This window comes from Lactuca sativa, chromosome 4 (genome assembly GCF_002870075.4).
Source record: "Lactuca sativa cultivar Salinas chromosome 4, Lsat_Salinas_v11, whole genome shotgun sequence".
In the NCBI taxonomy this organism is placed as follows: Eukaryota; Viridiplantae; Streptophyta; class Magnoliopsida; order Asterales; family Asteraceae; genus Lactuca; species Lactuca sativa.
The window spans coordinates 42,401,897-42,424,910 of record NC_056626.2 but is presented as its reverse complement, the minus strand read 5'-3'; the positions used below and the strand labels follow the sequence as shown (position 1 = coordinate 42,424,910).

At 33.0% G+C, this 23,014-nt stretch overlaps 2 long non-coding RNA genes and 1 other non-coding gene across 3 annotated transcripts; all 3 read left to right on the top strand.

Annotated features, from left to right (window-relative positions):
• Window positions 1–9,368: 9,368 nt before the first annotated feature.
• LOC111914770 (small nucleolar RNA R71) lies at window positions 9,369–9,475 on the top strand. The gene has a single exon (XR_002857928.2). It is a non-coding gene; the product is annotated as a small nucleolar RNA R71 (small nucleolar RNA).
• A 5,490-nt stretch (window positions 9,476–14,965) lies between these two features.
• Window positions 14,966–15,805, top strand: LOC122197620 (uncharacterized). The gene is made up of 2 exons (XR_006191225.2): window positions 14,966–15,138; window positions 15,465–15,805. It is a non-coding gene; the product is annotated as an uncharacterized LOC122197620 (long non-coding RNA).
• A 4,727-nt stretch (window positions 15,806–20,532) lies between these two features.
• Window positions 20,533–21,692, top strand: LOC111914587 (uncharacterized). The gene is made up of 4 exons (XR_002857857.3): window positions 20,533–20,882; window positions 21,094–21,181; window positions 21,264–21,308; window positions 21,561–21,692. It is a non-coding gene; the product is annotated as an uncharacterized LOC111914587 (long non-coding RNA).
• The last annotated feature ends 1,322 nt before the right edge of the window (window positions 21,693–23,014 follow it).

The window sequence follows — 23,014 nt, the reverse complement described above, 5'->3', positions numbered from 1 at the left end:
TGCTAAGCTGAAACTTTGAAAAATCATAACTTCCTCATACGAAGTCAGATTTAGGCGTTCTTTTTATGCACGCTCTCGGTTCAACATTATGTATGTCTTTCGTGTTGATCACTAAGGGTAAAAATCACTCCTTCGTAAATTCACTATTTATGTCACGCTGTGCTACACCGGTTTTCTCGCGAAACTTCGATAAGTCATAACTTCTTCGTTATAACTCGGATTTCAGCATTCTTTATATTTTCGAAAACCTCGTCTCAACCACTACATCTTCGTGCATCGATATCGGCTTTATCTAATATTTCATTTTGAAACTTATTTTTATTCTTAATTCAATTAAGACACACAATTAAGCACAAAACACATAATACTCGAATAATATACTTCTATTATTTCGAAATGCGTTACAAGGGTTAACTTAGACTATTACATTGCTATTAATGACAAGCCCAGAAACACAGGCGTTACAATATTGAAAAGATCCATAAAATGAATATAAAATTTCAGTGACTCGAATCCTCTAACGCTCTAAAAAGTATTTTATACATATTCCCTTCTAAATACCCTACTTAGGGACATTGTTTTCAACTATACTTACAGTTCTTTGCGCGTTTACATCAGTCTCAATAATAGAAAAAGTCAGGGATGAAAATATAAGGAAATAAGCCTAGCAAAAAAGAATATTATTAAGTTAATCTGTGACCTTTGGGACTCGAATCAGTAAACCCCGAGCGGTATTCTACACCTAATTACCTAAAGTTAAATTGTTTGGGACTGATTGAATTGAAAGTTCGCTACACGGGTTCCATAGCAAGTCATGAACTTAGTAATAACAAATATATATATATATATATATATATATATATATATATATATATATATATATATGTGTGTGTGTGTGTGTGTATGTGTGTGTTTAGATATTCAAATAAAGCTAATTTGTAGCCTTTGAGGTTCAGACAAGTAAACCCTAGGGATCTCATTAAATCTAGCACACTAAGGTCATCCGGTCTGGATGTGTTGGTTGGAAGCCCGCTACATGGATTTCAAAAAAACCCATGAGTTTTATTTGTAGGAAAATATAATTAGATAGTTTGTATATATTTATGTTTATAGTTTAATTGCATAATATGTTTAGTTAAAATGATTGGCTGCCAAAAGATTCCTTTAGACTTGGACTTGAACTTATGACATTGGGACTGACTGTAAACTACTTTACTGGTGTAAGTGGTTTGAAACATATAACCAATCTGGGTAAATATTAGGGAATTTTTAGAAAATATTTTTTAGAAAAAGATTGTTGTTAGTTAACAAATAATTGGAGTCGGTCATTGTCATGCTTTGTAAAATGAAAATGATTGAGCATGTTTTTCATCACATGTTTTCACGATAGTAAGACCATAATTTGTTCCATATACTAACCCAATACCTGAAAAAGTGAACAAGTGTTATACTTTTGATTTTGTTGAGTTGTGTTAGGGAATGGAAAAAAAAATCATGTTTTAACTGTTATATATGTCTTTGTGGGGTTAATGCCAAGTTATCTCAAGGCACAATAGCTACACCTTTGATTGTATGACACAATGAGGTTAATTGGATTGAATCTATTCATTTTGTTTTGTTTATTGCATTAATATTTGAAAAAAATATATCTTTGAAGCTTTGTTAATTTTTTTGTACATATGTTATTTTCATTAGTTTTCCTTTATTTGCATGCATTCACTCTCAATCCCATTTAGTATTTTTCGTTCCTACCATTCTTTTCGTCTTAGTTTCTTTTTAGTCACCTATTGTTTTCTCTAGGGTGATTCTTAATTTTGTTATTTCATGAGGACAAGAAAGGTCTAAACTTGGGGAGGTTTGATAGGTGCATTTTATGCACCTATTTTGCATGTTTATTTCCGTCCTTTCATAACATTCTACTTCATAATTCTTGCATTTAGTTAATTATTAGGGAAATTGCATATTTCATTAAGAATGTCTAGTACTTCAGTATTTTTGATTTATTTTGTAGGCATTATGGAGCATGGAGCATGGAACTTCGAGCATGAAGAGAAGATGAACCGGTCATGCAATGGAAGAGAACAAGAAGACGAAACCCGAGTCATTGTGTATTATCATTGATGTGCAGAAAAGTACCCACTAATTTTAATATTTATAACCTAACAAACTTAAACTAACTATGCACTTATAGGCAGTGTACCTAGTCGGATTACAGTATAGCTTGGGTAAGTCGGGTGTCGATCACAGGGAACGGTGTTACTAATTAATTTACTCACTATTAAATTAACCTAATTATTAACAAGTTTAAAAGGGGGTTTTATCTGATTTTGCAAGATCAGATGAACTTTAATTCAAATTCAATAAGTAAAAACACACTCTTGTTTAGTTTGAATCCACTTCTTTCTTATGGCTAGCTAATGTTTATGGATTATCTAGTTGGTTTTAATTATATTAGTAATTTAGTTCTAACTCTACCAATAAGTAACTAATTCATGTTAAACTATGTATGTTCACACACAATTAAACACATAATTAATTATGAATGTAAATATGCCATATAAGATTTGTTATATAAACGCAATTATAGTCACAATACATGTTCTCTAGCACAACTAAGCTTATTTACTCTAATTACTAACTAAGATTGGTCAATCCTAGCTCTAACAATTCAATGTTCACTAAATCATTAGGTAAACAAGTTCATGCAGTTAATGGTCACCAAGCGACACAGAACATACAATCAAACAATTAGAGAAACAAACATAAGCATGCTAGGTAATACAAATCAAACACAAGCAATTTTACCAACTAAACTAATCCATAAAATTGAGCTATTCATAAGTTAAAAACTTCATCTAGCTAAACAAGAGTAGCTAGATTCAGCTGCTCATCATAGCAACTAACAAACTAACACAAATTGAAGTGATATAAAACATGTTCTTAATTAATAAACTAAATTATGGACCTTCACTCTTTTTGGTGTTGAAAGCCTCTTCCTAGAACTTCTCTCTGCTCAAAATCGTCTTCTGGAACTCCTCTTTCTTGCCAAAAGTTGCCTCTATTCGTAATGTTCAAGGATTTATATAGTTGCTGATATCCATAAATTCATGTCGTGAATAATAAGATATTCACGTCGTGAGTTGTAGATAACCATGCACGTCAAGGATTCCTTCACCCGCGTACATATCTTCTAGAACCAACTCTCACGTCGTGAATTCTTTAAGTCTCACGTCGTGAGAACGTTTTTTTCCAGATTTTCTTCTCTTTTAATCTTTTAATTCCCAAAGTTTCTTTCTTTAACGCTTTTAGTCCCTTTTCTTCAAAATGTCTTCTTTTTGGTTGTAAATAACATTTAAGCTCATAAGTACCATTATTCTAAACAAATTACCAACTTATTAATAAAAATTTACTTAAATATTGCCTAAAAATAAGTATAAATATGACAATATCAAAATACCTCACACTTAGCCTTTGCTTGCCCTCAAGAAAATTTAAACTTAACCCTTGATTACTAACATCACATAGAACAATCCGACTCCAGCTCAGCCATTATGCCAAGACCTCAACGCATGCATTTGTGTCTAAAATTTTCCTAAAGTACCCCCATACTTTAAATACTCACAATCTTCATAAACACTCGCCCACTTTTTCCGAACAATGTTCATTTTATGCAACCCTCCGAATCCATCCGCAGAAAACCTCCTTATCCTCAAGGTATTTTTAGTTGAGCAACCTGAGCATACATAATCTAGAATTACAATCTATGATACCACTATGGAGCTCTTTTGGAATTCTTCACTTCCTTGATAATTTGATCTTTGATTTCTTTGAATTCACCACCTTATTTGATTTGATTTTTTGGTATCTTCAACTTTTTGAATTTCTTGGAATTTTGATTTTTTGATCTTCACTTTATTTGCTCCAAAATTCTTCAAACTTTTCTTGTAATTCTCTCTTTTTTTTCATTACATGTACCTCACTTTTTTCACTCAAAACCCACATGCTTAAGCAGAGACGCTCAACCTCAACCTTTATTGGTTAATGATAATAATTTTCCTGGATACATTTCAGGTTTAGGCTGCTAAACATATTGCGTCCCTCAAACCAAGCGGGGTTATGTTTTTGTTCCATGATCTCACTAAAATAAGGGAGGCCACAAATGCACTATAACGTATATTGGCTCAACTAAACATTTGAACTTTTATTGGATCATCCCACATAACACTAGCAACTACAGTTCAAATTATTATTACTAGATTCAATTATTAAAAATTTCAAATTCCATCATTATCTAGCAATTTACTTTTTCTACCCCTACCTCACACTTATTTCATACAATGCCCTCATTGTATGCATAAAATAAATCAAAATTAAAGAAAAGGGAGAAAAAGGAACAGACTCCCCTGGGATAGTGGCGTAAACATCTCCAAAAGTGTGGAAAACGTGCATCTTGAAATGGACTCTTGAGAAATCGAAACTTGGATCTGGAACTCGCGAAATAAGGAATGTATCGGCAAAACATGAAATCGAGTCTTCAATCGTCTTCAAATGTGGTATAAATCTCCAAAAGTAGAATGACCAATGTGGGAAAGCATACGCCACATTGTATGGTGGTAAAAATGAGCCAAAATAATCGTGAGAATAATGACAAGAAGAATAGCATCAACCCATAGAAGACTAAAATGTCAAGGGCCTTGAACTTGTAAAAATCTCATATTCACGACGTGAGTTTGAGACAATTCACGACGTGAAATCGTAACTACGCGTATTTTGAGAACCTCCTGATAACTGACTCACGACGTGAATAATAAAAGTTCACGTCGTGAAAACCAGACAGTCAGAAAAACATTGCCAATTCTTCTTATAATGTCTTAATGTATTAAGACTCTTCTAAATTCATTAGTTTATGACTCTTTCGCTGACTCTCCACTCTCTTGACTCACCCCACACTTATTTTGAAAATATGGGTCTCAACTCTCGGCTTTAAACACTCCTGGCTAAAAATATACGCATTCATAACTCACTATCCTCTCAAGGCGCTCCAAGCAATTTCTGAGAAACAACCAACAACGAAGAATAAAAGTAACATAATATTCAAAGTAGTTCTTACAATCCCATAAAAACAAACTAAAAACAAATCAAACAAAATAAAAATAAATAACGATCAATCATCCTCCTCATCATCATGTGCTCCACTGGTTCCAGCTCCATCACCTCCGCATCCGCCAAACTCCGACCATCGTGGGCAAATCGGGTAATGATACCCTAAATAAGGCGGCTGCTCCACCCCAAGATGGCGAACAACATTCTCCATAGTGCCACCTATCCAATTGACACTCAACGATAATTGGTCAAAGTAACCAGCCATATCACTCCCAAAAGGCATACCAACCATGGAAGCAGGTGGGTGTATTGGCTGCCCGCGGTCTCCTCTTCCTCTCACGTTTCTACGCCTTGGTCTCGGCTCTAGTGCAGGTTGGTCGGCCGGCTGATCATCCTCATCATCACCCTCACCATCTGACGGTACTATGCCCCAATGCGACCCAAAATTTCTGACCACCCGCATAGTTTCCAAATATCCCATGCCAAAGTCATGCTCGTCCACACACGTCATGGATCTAGTAATATCAGGAACAACCAAATGATACGAGCGGGCCAAACGGGTAACAAAATGCCATCCACAAATGGGGCTCCCAGGGCGCGAAGTCGTGGCAGACCCGGCCAGAAAACGGGCTAGAAAATATGGGATGTTGCAACAGACACCAGGTTGTAAGATGCACCATAAGAAGAATAAGTTCTGTTTAGTCACTTTGTCTCCATGCCTCTTATGGTTGATGGAAAAGGTGATGAACCGGTGGAGTAAGCGATGGATCGAGGACCGAATACTACTCTCGGGAGACACTCCGGAATTAAACATTCTGGAGGCAATATTATGCCAGAAAGAATGCCCCGTGACACCCTCCACATAACCTCTAGCAGCCCCACTCAAAAACATGCCAAACTCAAGAGTCATAGCCTCCTGTCGATCATATAGTCCGACTCTCCAAGCGAATTCAACCAGGCTGCACTCCCGGTACTCACCCCCAAACGAAATACCAACTCCTGTGGCCAATGTGGATCTTGAACAGTTTCCTGAAATGTCACTGTTGCGAAAAACTCAACACAAAATTCCTTGTAGACCCGCTCTTGTACCCGGAACAGATTATGCCAACCAGAACAGGTAAACGAATACCCATCTCCGATAAATATCTTTGTCAAAAATGGGCCCACCCGGTCTACGAGACCTACTTCCCTTAACCGTGTCCAATTGATTGTTGGAGCTACTGTGATTTCTCTGTTGTAGAGCCACCCCAATCTGTTGTTCCAACGGGTCAAGACATCGCGGGACATTGTTGCGGGAAAATTGTAAAACGGGTGCAAACCCGCAACCCCAGCTGGAATCTCTCTTCTTGGAGCCATTCCTGCAAAAACAAGGAAAAACCACAACCAAAACAATAATCCACAATTTAGACATGAAGGAAACATAGAAAATTCTCAGTTCAATATTCACGTCGTGAGTTCATAGGAATTCACGTCGTGAATTCGTAAACAGGTTCAAAAATGCATTCTGGATTCTGTATGAATCGGCCATGATAGTGCTTGGGGTTTACTCCTATAGCATTTTCAGCCATTTATCAACTACATTCCAAAGGTAATTTATGAATCTTAGAGCTATTTCATACAATTTAACATAAAAACAAACCCTAGCCCTAATTTCAACTATTAAAGATAAATGAAGGTTATTAATTAGAAATTGTTACCTTTTGATTGAAGTAGTATGTAAGCACAAAGAAAACGTGTGGATTTGTCGGCTAAAATCGCAGCAATGGAGACCAAGGGGGGACCAATTTCCGCTTCCACTTCGTGAAGAATAAAGAAATGAAGGTTTTCTGGTTTCTAGGGATTTATTCTGTGGTCCCGTGTTTTCAAAAATTCACGTCATGAATTCTTAATGATTCACGTCGTGAATAGCGTCTGGGCTAAAATTGTGCCATGTACTCACGGACTGATCTTGGGCCTGTTAGTCTAATGGGCTAAACTATATCATGGAGTATTTATCCGGTCCATTCATGATTCACTTCGTGACTTGCTAAACTTCACGTCGTGAAAAAGTCTGGAAGAGAAAAATCAATTTTGACTTTAAACTAAGTTCTCAATTATTACTACTTTCATTTTAAGGTCCCTACATACAGTGCTTAATTATTATGTTCTAATAGAGTTGGATGACATGATCTAAGTTTTTAAAACTAAAATGCAAAAAAGAAAAGAAAAAATTTGCAAACCAAACTCGGTTGCCTCCCGAGAAGCGCTTCTTTTTCTTGGAGTCTTGGGCTGGACTCCGTGCCTCCTACGTTGAGTCCTCGGAAGAATCCACCACTAGGATCTTTTGTTCCTTGAATCGCCTCTTGTAAGCTTGAACTCGCCTTTTATATGCCTTCTTTGAATTCTCTTTTTTAGTTTTCACCTCTTCTTCAAACTTGCGTTTGGTCCCTTTAGTTTCTTCCTTGCACTCCATAGCATCCTCCTCCTCTTTCACCACTAGCTTTGTCATTCTTGAAGTGACCTCCTCTTCATCACTTGTCATATCCTCATCCTCTTTGCTCACGCAAGAAGGTGGACTCTTGTAAGCTATGACTTCTACCAAAAATGGAACAAATGCTCTTGGTTTTGTTCTTTTGACTTGATGAACTGCCTTGATCTCTTCTTCCATAAGCTTTTCCAGTTCTTCAAGTTCATTATCTTCATTGATTATGAACACCTCTTCTTGAACATCTTCCTTTGGAAAGCCATCTTCTATACAAAAAACTTCTTTTTCATCACCAACCCTCAAGGTGAGCTTAGACTCGCGAATATCAACCAAAGCTCCAGCAGTGTTAAGTAATGGACGACCAAGGATAATTGGAACATCAGGATCTTACTTCATATCCAAAACTACAAAATCTATTGGAAAAACAAATTTTCCAATTTTCACCAAAATATCCTCCATGATGCCCCGGGGTTGTGTCACTGTACGGTTCGCCATGTGAATAGTCAATTTTGTAGCCTTCATCTTCTGAATTTCTAACTTCTGATAAAATGAAAAGGCATCAAATTAATGCTAGCCCCAGAATCGGCTAAAGCATTAACTTTCATTTTGTTGCCAAATTCACACGGAAGAGTGAGGCGTCCAGGATCTCCCATCTTCTTCAGTGTCTCTCCCAATACAACTTTTAAGCTTTGTTCACTTAGAACCACCTTAGAATGCTTCTTTAACTGCTTGCGAGTGTCTATCAAATCTTGTAGTAATTTCTGATGCTTGGGAATTTTGGATAAGGATTCGACAAAGGGAGTATTAATCGGGATCCCCTTCACATGCTTGACAAACTCTCCATGCTCTCTTTCTAGTGGACTAAGGGTAGCTTGGAAAGGAAAAGGCAAAGGCGGCTGATAAACCGAACCAATTACAGAATTTTTCTGTTCATGACGGGCCCACGTTGTGAATTCTGGAGTTCAGCAGTTTCATGATTTTCGAGCTTGGTCTTCAGCTTTGGATCGGGCTTCTGTGGTTCTTCTTCCAATGCCTCAAGGAACTCAGAGATGGCTTCTTCTTCAATGTCTATGGCCATTACATGAGATTGGGTCTTCGTTTCGGTATTTTTCGGGGATAACTTCTCATGAACTAGAGTGGCTAGTTGACCAACTTGTACTTCAAGGTTATGGATGGAGGCTTGCTGATTCTTTATTAAAGTTTGTTGTTCCATAATAGGAGAATTAGTGGCTTCGTGTCTCTTTTCCGAAACTTCCATAAACTTCATCAACATAGTCTCTAGATCGGGTTTCTTCTCGGCTGGTGGCTGCTCCTTTTGATAGAAGCCTCGACCTGTCTGTCTATACTTCTCTTCTTTTTGCTTCTTATACTCTTCATATGGCAGCCACTCCTTCTTCGATTCCCTCAAGTCCTCATCAAACTTATCCCCACTTGAGTAGCACACTTGAGCTTTTCTGTTCCCAAACTCATCTAATTGCAGTCCTTGGTCAAGTGTGGACCACTACATCTCTCGCAACCCACTCTTATGGCATGTATTGACTGGTCCATTTGTGTTATCCTTCGATCCAAATTATTCAGCATAGCCATCACAACTGCTATTTCTTCAGTTTGGGCCCCTCCACCGCCTTTGATTCCATCTTGCTTAGGGTTATGGTAGTCGCGAGAGTGCTTCACGAATTCTTCAATCAGCTCCTTAACCTCCCTTGGATTTTTCTTTGTCAAAGGTCCTTGAGAGTCAAGGAGTTGTCTCGTCATAACGTTGACCCCATCATAGAAGATCGACATCTCTTGTTGCACATTTAGATCATGCTGAGGGCAATTTCTGAGCAATCCCTTGTACCACTCCCATGCTTCGTATAATGACTCCCCTGACTGTTGCTCAAAGTTGGCTATTGCCTTCTTGAGTTTGGCTATCTTGGATGGCGGACAAAACCGGTCCAGGAATTGCTCACGCATTTGAGCCCAAGTGGTAATTGTACCCGGTGGAAGTGACTTTAACCACTCCTTAGCAGCTCCTTTGAAAGTGATGGGAAGCATCCTAAGCAAGACGGTGTTTCTGTTGACATTTGGGACATTGAAGTAATCCGCAATGCCGTTGACTTCATCTAGATGCTTAAAAGCATCCTCATGATCTTTCCCAAAAAATGGGATATCCTTCAGTGCAGTCAAGATGTGCCCCTTCAACTCGAATGTGGCAGTGGCAGGTATTGCGGGTTGGACTAAACCGGGACCCATATCTTCTCGGATCCGCTTCTTGTAAGCTCCCATGGACATCTCTTCAATTGCTGCCATCTCGTTCCTTGGCTCGTTCTCAGGTTCGCTCGTATGTTCTTCAAATTCCGGCTCGGTATCGTATTCAGATTCGGTTTGGAATGGTGTTTGATCCAAGTGCTCAAAATTGCTCTTGTGCCTCGCGGATGAACTTGACTCTCCTGTCTTCTTTCCTGACTTCCTTGAAAAAGTTGACTTTAATTCTTGCAGTGGCGTCTTTTTCTTGTGAATTGCAGACTCGGGATCTTCAAGTGGTGGCACCAAGGGTGTGTTTGAGCCTCTGGTCATGAACTCCTGCAACTCGCTAAACTAAAAACGTAAAACTGAACTAAAATAAGAAAATACTAAAAACTGAAATTGCAGCTTTCACGTCGTGAGTTTATTAAAACTCACGTCGTGAATTCTGTGACAGAAACAGAAAACAAAATTTTTGTTATATGCTAACCAACTAAGCTAAAATAACAAATAAAAAACTAATTAACTTTTTGCAGATTTTATTCCACAAAAAGGGTCGATTAATCTAATGCAACCAAATAAACTAATAATCTAAGCCATTCCCTGGCAACGGCGCCAAAAACTTGATGTGCACAAAAGTACCCACTAATTTTAATATTTATAACCTAACAAACTTAAACTAACTATGCACTTATAGGCAGTGTACCTAGTCGGATTATAGTATAGCTTGGGTAAGTCGGGTGTCGATCACAGGGAACGGTGTTACTAATTAATTTACTCACTATTAAATTAACCTAATTATTAACAAGTTTAAAAGGGGGTTTTATCTGATTTTGCAAGATCAGATGAACTTTAATTCAAATTCAATAAGTAAAAACACACTCTTGTTTAGTTTGAATCCACTTCTTTCTTATGGCTAGCTAATGTTTATGGATTATCTAGTTAGTTTTAATTATATTAGTAATTTAGTTCTAAATTTACCAATAAGTAACTAATTCATGTTAAACTATCTATGTTCACACACAATTAAACACATAATTAATTATGAATGTAAATATGCCATATAAGATTTGTTATATAAACGCAATTATAGTCACAATACACGTTCTCTAGCACAACTAAGCTTATTTACTCTAATTACTAACTAAGATTGGTCAATCCTAGCTCTAACAATTCAATGTTCATTAAATCATTAGGTAAACAAGTTCATGCAGTTAATGGTCACCAAGCTACACAGAACATGCAATCAAACAATTAGAGAAACAAACATAAGCATGCTAGGTAATACAAATCAAACACAAGCAATTTTACCAACTAAATTAATCCATAAAATTGAGCTATTCATAAGTTAAAAGCTTCATCTAGCTAAACAAGAGTAGCTAGATTCAGCTGCTCATCATAGAAACTAACAAACTAACACAAATTGAAGTGATATAAATCATGTTCTTAATTAATAAACTAAATTATGGACCTTCACTCTTTTTGGTGTTAAAAGCCTCTTCCCAAAACTTCTCTCTGCTCAAAACCGTCTTCTGGAACTCCTCTTTCTTGCCAAAAGTTGCCTCTACTCGTAATGGTCAAGGATTTATATAGTTGCTGATATCCAAAAATTCATGTCGTGAATAATAAGATATTCACGTCGTGATTTGTAAATAACCGTGCCCGTCAAGGATTCCTTCACCCGCGTACATATCTTCTAGAACCAACTCTCACGTCGTGAATTCTTTAAGTCTCACGTCGTGAGAACGTTTTTTTTCAGATTTTCTTCTCTTTTAATCTTTTAATTCCCAAAGTTTCTTTCTTTAACGCTTTTAGTCCATTTTCTTCAAAATGTCTTCTTTTTGGCTGTAAATAACATTTAAGCTCATAAGTACCATTATTCTAAACAAATTACCAACTTATTAATAAAAATGTACTTAAATATTTCCTAAAAATAAGTATAAATATGGCAATATCAATCATCATAGCAAAGGACTATGTTTGAAGCACATCTCATCTCACACCAACACGGGTCGTGTTTGTCCTTTCTCATCTTATATTTAGAGCAACATGACTCATGGTGAAGCTAGACTGAAGATGGAGCCAATAGTGAAGACTTGTTGGACTTTTAGCAAAAGGCATGGGCCATGCCAAAAACACACGGTCAAGACAAATGGCCATGGCAACGGTTTTTGGAGCAATTTTGGGCGATCTTGGGTGAATTTGGGAGAATACTTGGAGCTTTTGAGAAGATCTAATCATTTTCAAACACTTTTGATTTCATTTTTGTAAGCATTAAACATTTTAATTCCATCTTTATTCTTGTTTGATCTGTTCTTATCCATGTGTGTCTAAGAAACCCTAGTTTCTAGTTCTTGTTCAAAACATGTTGATTGCTTGACTTGAAGCATATGATTTGATGTTTGATTTGTGATACTATTCTAGTGATTATGTTCTTGTTTAAAGTAGAATCCTTAAATTTGATTTGTGTTTGATTAGCCACTTTCATGAATTAAATTTTTGTGTAGTTAATTAACTTTTAGGGCACCTAATCGTTTTATAAAGTTAATGATTGGTAACAAACAATAGGTTTTATTATTGTAGAAAATTTATCACATGTTTTCACACTTCCGAACGTATGAGAAGAAATGAACAATGTTGGGAAGCTTGAAACTTAATGCAGTTTTTCAATACAATCTAAGAGCGTGTTTAGGTTGAATTAGTAAAGCTAGGTCTAGTTAAAGAGCGTGTTTTGGTTAGATAATTTGGCAAGCGAGAGATATTAGAGCGTGTTAATACCTTTCAATACCAACTTATAATAGTAATCACAAATTACATCAAGTCACAATCAGGTTAAATGACAACATTGAGAACTAGAACTGGAAGTATTTTTACAACTTGTTTACAAATCTATTTCATTTTCTGTATGTTCCAAAGTTGATTTTTATTTTCATTATTTGACTTTTGCAAACAACCCCCCCCCCCTTTGTGACCAAAGTACCTTGCGCAAAGAGGTATAGACTTTTGTCCCGTGTCTCTGTGGTTTGACCCTACTTGCCTTGTACTACTTTTAATGTATTAAAGTAGTGTATTTGGAGTCTATTGTACCCCTTTATTTGTTGGGTTTTACACCCCTAACATATAGGATAAGAAAGATACTGAATCAAATTGAATTCAAATTTTGATTTAAAGTTATTTTAAACTATATGTATTTTTAACTAATTTATAAATAATTTATTTGAATATTTTTTATTTCCTAAATTATTATTATTATTAATTCAAATAACAATAATTTTTTTAATATAATATAATATGTTCTTTACTTTTACATTATTTTAAACAATTATTACTTTTTACTAATTAAAAACTACTTGTTTGAAAATTTTCATTATTAGATTTACAAAAAACTATCATACTTTTTTATTGTAATTTCATTTTTTCCTTAAAGCTATGAAATATTGGAAGAGAGTGAATGGTCCAAATTAAATGGTAATTTGAATTTTAAAATTATAATAATTGTTATATACTACGACCAATCATAAAAAAATATATATATTAAGAGTATGTTAGGGGAGGAAGAGTGTTACACTTGAGGTATATTTTTATCACATATATTTTTCTTATGAAAATATTAATATTTTATTTATTTTACTTTTCCTTTACGATAAAGAACGGATTTATACTACTAATATATATATATATACAATGTGTATAATAAATAAATGGAAAATAAAAAAGCATTGCACATTAATAACCATAAGTTTAAAATACTTTTGAATGTAGTGAAAAATATAAAAGCAAATTACATTAAATTTGAAATCATAATTTTAATTTAAATAAAAAAACTATTGTGTTGTAGTTAGAGTTTTAAAAACTTGATTTGTGTCCAATAATGTAATGTAAATATTAACAATTATATGTTATAAAAAAATATTATGGGTATTTATCATTGAAAGAATAATTTTTTATACTAAGTTAATTGTAACTAATATTATAATAATTTTAAGTATAGGATAAGAAATATATTGAATCAAATTGAATTCAGTTTTTGATTTAAAATTATTTTAAACTATATGTATTTTTAACTAATTTATAAATAATTTATTTAAATATTTTTCATTTCTTATATTATTATTATTATTATTTCAAATAGCAATAATTTTTTTAATATAATATAATCTATTCTTCAGTTTTACTTTATTTTAAACAATTATTACTTTTTACTAATTAAAAACTACTTGTTTGAAATATTTCATTATTAGATTTTCAAAAAAACTATTATACTTTTTATTGTAATTTCATTTTTTCCTTTAAACTATAAAATATTGGAAGAGAATGAACGGTTCAAATAAAATAATAATCTGAATTTTAAAATTATAATAATTGTTATATACTGCGACCAATCTTAAAAAAATATATATTTTAAGAGTATGTTAGGGGAGGAAGAATGTTACACTTGAGGTATATTTGTATCACATATATATTTCTTATGAAAATATTAATATTTTATTTATTTTACTTTTCCTTTATGATAAAGAACGAATAGAGAAAAGAGAAATTGACAAATGTAATAAGATAATTTCTTTTTTATTACTATAAAAATATTTAAAATTGGATACATACATATAAGTTTTGGTAGAACATAAATAATTCATTTATATAATACACATAATTATTGATTTTCAACAATAAATTCATATCATATTAAAAATTATTCGTTCTAACTTGTCATTATCACCTACAATTTGGAATAATAATTGTAAACTCCTTTCATCAAAATCAATTATAAAAAAACTCACTACAAATAAAATATCTTTTAGTGGCAGACATCTTTTATGACATATGTTTGATGTGCCACTATATCATGTTTTTAGTGACATATTCTATGTGCCACTATAAAAATTAATGGATTTAATGACACTTAATATTTTATATCACTAATATTCATAATTATTAGTGGCATAATGTTTTAATATGCCACTTAAAAATCTATTTTTTAAAAGTATTATATAATATATTTATTATAATGAACTAGTAAATTTTTAAAAAAATGGTAAACAACAACTAACTGGTCAAAGATTGTCAATATAAGTCAACAAGAATAGTCAAAATTATTTTTTTAACCTAATCGTCTAAAAGGGCTCATTATTTTCACTTTTATCTTTTCACTTTTCTGTGCCTACCATTACCACCGTTTCTTGGTCGTTCTCCTCCTACATAAGAGTTTACAAGCGTTGCAGATTAACAAGCGTTACAGCTTTCTCTAAATCGTCCTGCAACCACAACAAGATTCCTTTAAATCCAACTACTCCTTCCTCCGATTCCGACTACCACCTCCTCCGACTCCGACTATAGCTTCCTCCTTGGTAAGATTTCTCTCTAACTTGCATCAATCATCACTATTTTATTCGATCTTTGTATAGTAGATAATCAATGAGCTGTCATCATACATGTACATCGAATATTCAATCCAATTGTTATAACATATCGATCACTTGTGTGCGATATGACGATTTACACAAATTTGATGGAATCCTCGTTGTAGTTTTGTAAATTGTATATAATCTTATTGTTTGTTATAGTTCTTATACTCAACTCATATAAGTAAAATTTATCACATACTATTGATTTAACTTTATGCTCGTTGTTTATATCCATACTAAAAGGTGAAGGTCCTTTCTATTTATTGCAGTTCAAGGATTTCAACTGTTTGTGCAGATGTCATGAACCTTCCCAAACATGAACTTCTAAACTTTTCCCCTCAAGTTCTATAAAGTATAATCTACTCATTTTATTTACCCTGTTTTTGTTGTCTGCTATTTCCTCAAATCAATAATAAAGAAAGTCCTAATCAATTTTGCAAAAGAAAGGATTTTTAGTTCTATTGAATGTGGGCAAGTAGTTCATCGGGTTGTGAAAGGAATTGGAGAAGTGGTTGGTAATTCTAACGTATAGTATGATGTTTATTGCCTTGAATGTCAATTTTTATGGATATTTATTTATTTTGTTAGAATATATGTCATATTCAAATGATACACTTCGCAAATTTGTGGAAAACATACACAGTGGAAAAGAGACTTCTTGTACTCAACTATTCTTGAGTAATAATCTATTCTTCTACATTTTCTAGACACAATTCTCGATTTAATCATTTTCATAATTTTCGATTCCTCTTTTTAGACATACAAATACAAATGCACTAAGAGTCACTTAGAGAATCAATTGAGATATGGTTTTTAATCATTAAGACTTATCATAAAACACAATAAAAGGTACCCTCCCTTCTTAGAATAGAGAAACTTTTATCTTTCTGCCTACTTGATTCTTCTTTATTCGTTCTGCTATTCATTAAAACTATTTCAATCAACTCAGAATTACACTTAATCTTATAAGTATAATCATATTTACTAAATTTTTAGAAAATCATGATGAATATCTTATCTCTCTCTCTGGTGGACTTGATCAACGCACAACCTAGTGTACTCAATCTACTAGTCCTTCACTTGACACTTTGTCAAAGAATTAGTCTAATTTTCAAATATGAAAGTTTTCATTCATCACACAACCAAGTTGTATGATTCCAAGTTTCTGTCCAATTGAAACTTGGGCGATGAGAAACTCTCCCTATTTGGTGAATTCTTGACATCTCCACAAATAACATAATCAAGAATCAAAACCATTATTGCTAATAATAGAAACCTTCAAACATCAATTTTTCATACATGCCATTGCAAGGATAAATAAATAAGATAAAATCAAAACTCATTTTATTGCGGGAAAAAAATTTGTCCTTCCAATGCAATTCAATCGAAAAACTATGTTATTACATATTTCTTAACAATCTATTCTAACTCCAAGTAGTAGCTCAAAAATCCAATCTTCAAACAATGCGATCGAAATCCACTTTCTTCACGATTAGATTTAGCGCACTTCTTCCCTTAAGCTTCCTCTCTTTTCTTTGATCCTACAAAACATCAAAATGTAATCTTATCACATCATGTATTACGAATCTAGAATAGGAACTTAAAAGAGTTAGTTAATGGATTTTACCTGAAGCAGAGCCATACGTCTTGACTTTCCCATCTTTTAGATCTCTCAGGTAGTTAGGGCAACTTCGTCTCCAATGCTCCTTCTCTTGGCAAAAAAAGCAGATGGACTCCTTTGGCACAACACATCGGACAATCACAAACTTAGTTCTTTCTGGACTTCCAATGTTGCCAGTGTCCATTGAAGTTTGGGAGTTTGATTCACCAGACAAATTTGCTTGACCAGCACGTCAAATCATTGCTGATTCAACATCTATAAGCAAATAGGTGAGATCAATGAGGGTCACGTCGTGATCCATCATATAGTACTCTCTAACGAACTCACTATATGATTCAGTAAGTGACTGAAGAACCCAGTCAACAGCCAACTCACTTGAAATCTCGACACCCAACATGCTTAACCTATCAATGTGTGACTTCATCTCTAAGATGTGTGCACACACAGGTTTCCCATCTTCGTGTTTACTTGCCAAAAGGGCTTGAGTAAGCTTGAACGTTTCAAACCTTTGAACTTGTGGGTCAGGGAGAACAATTGGAGGAGGTGGAGGAAGTGAAGCATGACTCTCATTTCCTTGATCGTATCTCGGAACGTCATCTTCAATTGGAGAGCTTGTTCCAAAGGATTTGGGAAGACCATTGTAAGATTCAGACATCTATAAAACGGGAGAAAATTCCAGTTAAGATGATTGAGTCCTTAATAAAACACCAAAATGAGTTATTAAGGCTAGGATCCAACACAATATTCTATAACCTATAAGACGGATGCCGTAATCTAGTTGCAGAATATTTGAAGGTAGGTAAATGACGATTTACCAATTTTCACCATGAAAAACGAAAAGGAAGTTTAAGTTTTAAATGAATTGAAACTCCTAGATCTTTTGAGATTAATTGAACTTTTCAATGGCATGTTTAATCTCGCTTATGCCCTACTATTTGTGACTGGGATGCCGAGGATCACAAACAAGGTGTGAATAACCATACGAATCACGCGGTGCACTCAATGCTACTATCACCCAATCAATGTGTCGGTTAACCACACACGCTCCATTGATCGATAACAAACATCGAGCCACCCTTCTCCACCAATGTCATCCCCAAATTAGTGTGTTGATTAACCACACACGCTCCACTAACGTTTGACAAGGGTACGAAGTTTAATTCCATGGATTAGCATACAATTTCACATTTTGCCTAAAGTAACTATGATTTGGAAATTTGTAAAAGTATTTAGTTACTTTGTACTTCATTATACTTATAATGGAAGGTTTCTGTCCTATCCTACCCGTTTGGCTAACGACCCTCCACTAGTTAAGAGTGCGGTGGGTAAGAATGGATACCCATTCAATCGCCATTTTATAGGCAATTTCCTTAAACACCCCTTATAGACCAGCTTCGTGAATGAGGCCTACTAACGGTAAGACTGAATGTTTACTCATATATAATATTAGACTTTTAATGTTATATATAGTATAGGGTGTATTTTACACTTTTAAAATACTAGGTGGTTTAATTTAGTAAATTATACTTTTAATTTAATTAAATGTAAACCAAAACTTTATGGGTTTATTAAATCACTTTTAATTATACACTTTAATTAATTGATAAAACCATAAGGGTGTGATTTGAACTTTTCAAATTAATAGGGTTTTAGAATTTAACATTTCAAAATTAAACTTTTAATCAACTTTTAAAATTCCAAAACTTGAGGGCAAGTTTTGAAACATTTCAAAACATTAGGGTTTAACTTATTTAAATTTCAAAAACAAAACTTTTAAGTTCAAATTTAAACTATAAAACCTAAAGGGAGTAATTTGAAACTTTTCCAAACTTTATCAAGAATATTCTAGATCACAAAATTCAAATAAGGCAATTAACAATTAATTGGTGGTTATCTAATTTGACCTAGTCCAAATTCTTGCAAGATAATTTACCAAATAATTCAAATAATTATATTTAATCAAATAAGGAAGTAATTATTCAATTAATATGAAGATATCTTTAAATTTGGCAAAGATAATCACCCAATATCATAAAAATCTGATTTATATCAATAAAATATGTTTTGGTAACTATCCCACAGCCAAAGAAGCATAAAATCCCGAAATTAGCTCTTTCTGACCGGCTGACTCGTCGAGTTCACATGGACTCAGCGAGTCCAGCCCCCAGAAACCCTAAATTTTGATTTTAAAGCAAGAATTAACCATAATTGCATCAAATACATCAAACAAACAGCCCTAGGCTCTGATACCACTAATGAGTTTTGAGCAAAACATCAATCTAATGGTGTACATGCAAACCCTAATAGCTTTTGGATCTAGTTTGCCTAATGAACATGCAATTGAATATCCAAAGCTATAAACCCTAGATCTATCAAATAAGAACTGAAATAAGGGTTTACTAATTACCTTTGATTGTTATATTGCAATAACAATCAATTCCCTGCTTTAATTGGCTTCAAAAGCTTAGTGCCTCAACTGTTGCACCTCTAATGGAGTCACAAACACCACTAAGCAACTTGGATGAAGAGGAGAAGAGAGGAGGCTGCCCAAAACGTCTAGAAACCCTAGAGGAAGACTTGTCCACGTTTTTTGGGGCTTAAGGGTCCTTTATATACATGTAGGCTATTAGGGTTTTCAACTAGGAAACCCTAATTTGATTGCTTAGGCCCTAAGCAGTCCATGGATCCCTTTCTTTAGAGTCATGGACGAAATCTTATGGGCTTCCCCATTAATTTCGTTCACTCCACTCTATGGAGTCCATTATCCCACTCTTGTAATTATCTTATAATTACAATTCCAGTCCCTTAAGTTTAATTAATCTCTTTTAGCCACAAAATTAATTATCAATTAATTCTTGACTAATATTCATTAAACAATATGATTTCTCTTTAATATATTATTCTCATAATATATTAATAAATCATATTTAAACATTTCTCTCCTTAAATCATCCTACATATTGTTATGGTGAAGGCAACCCAAAAGGACCATGCTCATAATCGGGTCAAGTACATACCAAAATAGTTATCGACTTAGACACTAATCCAACAGTTTGAAACATTCAATTTTATCGAATCAAAATTGCAGCTAGACTTGTTTTCGTTTCAAGAACTCAAGAGGCCTAAAGGGTTTGGCTTTGTTACATTTGAATTAACTGATAATGCCCGTAATGCAATGAAAGCCATGAATGGGAAGGTATTTGACTGTTTTCTATCTTTTAAGGTTACCTATATTTTTTTGGTGTGTGAAATAATTGAATGCTCAAAATTTTTTGGTTCGAACTTACATAATTTAGAAGCCCAAAATCATCTTCTTGTTCTCTTGTATTATATTTCAAGATTTTCTCTTGCACCATGTTTCTATCCTGGTAAAACCCTTATGCAATCTTTAAATCATATTACAACAAAAACTCTTTTAATCCAATCAAACCATAAAAGTTTGACACATTTTTCAAACCATTTTGACCTGGTCAAAATTGTTAATTTGGAAAATGTCCAAAACTTATATGGTTTAATTGGAAAAGGATAAAGTATAAATACCATTTTCTAGATTAAACAATTTCAAATATATATATATATATATATATATATATATATATATATATATATATATATATATATATATATATATATATATTTTATAATATTGTTTTTTGGAACTTTTACAAAAAAAAAAAAAGGGGGGGGGGGGGGGGGGGGGATGAATCAAGGCTTGTTGATGCTGCTGCTAAAACCTTCTCTGGTATAATTGCTTATTTCTGAAAATTTAATTTAATAAAGTAGATTATAATTGGAGAATTAAAGCTGATTTCTTTTATGTATTATATGTAAGACCTTGCAAAAGAACTTCTTGAAATGTTTACAAGTAAAATGATGAAACTATTTTTCACAAATAGTGGCTTAGAATTTAATGAGACTCAGGTTTACTTATGGTGTAAGTTAATTCATAATTTTATAAATTATAGTTCTCTCAACCATTTAATATTTTCTAGGTGAAACTGGTATGGTATTATAACAACACATTTGGAAGGCTAAACAAAAAGAAATTTATTGCTACATTTTCCAGGTTTCCTTTTTTTCTCTATTAATTTATCATTTTATTTACTTTTTTAATATGCTTAATCGTTTATAAGTTGGATAAAATAAATAGGTGAAACTGAGAGCCAATTTGGAAATCTAAGTCTTGAAGAGGGACTAAAAAAAGGAAATTTTAAAAGATATATTTGTTGTTATTATTGGTAAAAATTTCATATGAATATATCTTTGTTTTGTAAAAGATGAAGTTGACATTAGAAGCTATATGCGGACATACATTGGAAGCATTTCAAGTCGCTTCATTGATGGTTATGGATTAAAGGATTGAAGGTGATTTTTTTTATATATATCTTTTATATGCTATATGACATTTTAAGTGTCAAATAAACTAACTTTTATATATTCATGCCAGCATGTTTACACGACAAAATCATTTGCTTGACTTGCTTACGAAGAGGTTTTCTTCTATTTTGACTAATATTATCGTCTTATTTTGTATTTAATCACTTTAAGTCATTTACTCTTTGCTTTGCTTTAAACCCTGTTATTTTTGTCTCACATTCAAAGTAACAACATAGTTTGAAAGTAGGTTGCTATACTTTGAAAGTATAGCAACATACTTTCAAAGTATGTTGATATTATTTTGAAAGTGGGACAAAAACAGTAGAACAAAAAATTGTCATGTTTTTTTTATGTTGCTATAATGCAGGCTTCCATATAAGCCATTGCAAGTGATTCCTCAAGTATCCAAGGATCTACAGATGATTATTTTGTTGTTTAGTCGTATCTGACATTTACTTAGATATTTAATTCAAAATGTTAAATTTTTTTAATGAAAAACAGTGGAACTTTTATGATTTTATATGTGCTATAATTTAATTATTTAATCTTTATATTATAGATAAAAAATTATCTAGATATAAATAGCTTAAATTATAGAAGCTAATGAGAATTAACCAGCACAAAATATTTTATTGTATTGTGTGCCTCTAAAATCTCAAAATATGTAACTAAAAGCAGTAGCATAATTTTTTTAATTACATGACCTTTCAATGACACAAAATATGTGCCACAAAAAACATTCTTTCTATTGTGACAAATAAAAAGTGTCACTAAAAGCTTAAAAAACTGCAGCGACAAAAAGAAAAAAGTGTCACTAAAAGGTTTTAGTGGGAGCGTTTATAGTGACACTTATTATGTGTGTCGCGGATTATGTGAGAAGCTTTTAGAGACATTTTTTGGGGGTTTTAGTGGCACTTTTTGTGTGCCACTAAATGACATATTTTTTGTCGTGACTCCATCGATGTTATTTACAACAAAATAATCGATAGAAACTAACATATATATATATATATATATATATATATATATATATATATATATATATATATATATATATATAGCATAAATTACATGTTGAATAATGTTCTCTTATACATAAAATATATTTTCTTAACATAAAAAAAAAAAAAAGACAACTTAAAATACATGCATGTTAACAAAGTTAGATTGACCTTTTTATAATAGAGTATCCATTAATTGTTTATTAAATATATTATATAAGTTATAAAACCTTTGAATTGTTAATAATTATTAAGAGACTTTTGAGTAGTATTCATTAAAATAGGAGGTATCAAATACATGAGGTGTTTGCAAATTTTTATGGGGGTTTCAAATGCATGAGGTTTAAGGAAAAATGCTAGCTTCATACATACTTATAAAGCTAGCATTTTTTCTTGAATCTCATGCATTTGAAAACCCCATTTTTTAACTTCCTCAGACCACATTCATTTGAAACCCCATTTTTTAACTAATGCAACTCAAAAGTTTTCTTAATTATGATTTAACACTCAAAAGTTTTATAACTTATATTATGTTTAATTAGCATTTAGTGAAAAGTTTACTATAAAAAGGTCAATCTTTTGTGTCTTTTGTGTTATATAAAATCTTACATGTAAGAAGGATGTCATAACATCAATGTTTTGCTTGGAATATCTTTCAACCAAAAAAAAAAATGAAGCTTTTCTATTCTTTCTTTATATTCAGTTTCTCATTTAATCTTTATATGTGATTTGTATGTATTACTCAATCTTGAATATGACTCTCCAAACATCAATGTTTTTTTTAGAATATCTTTCTGATTCTTCTTTTTCAAGAAAAATA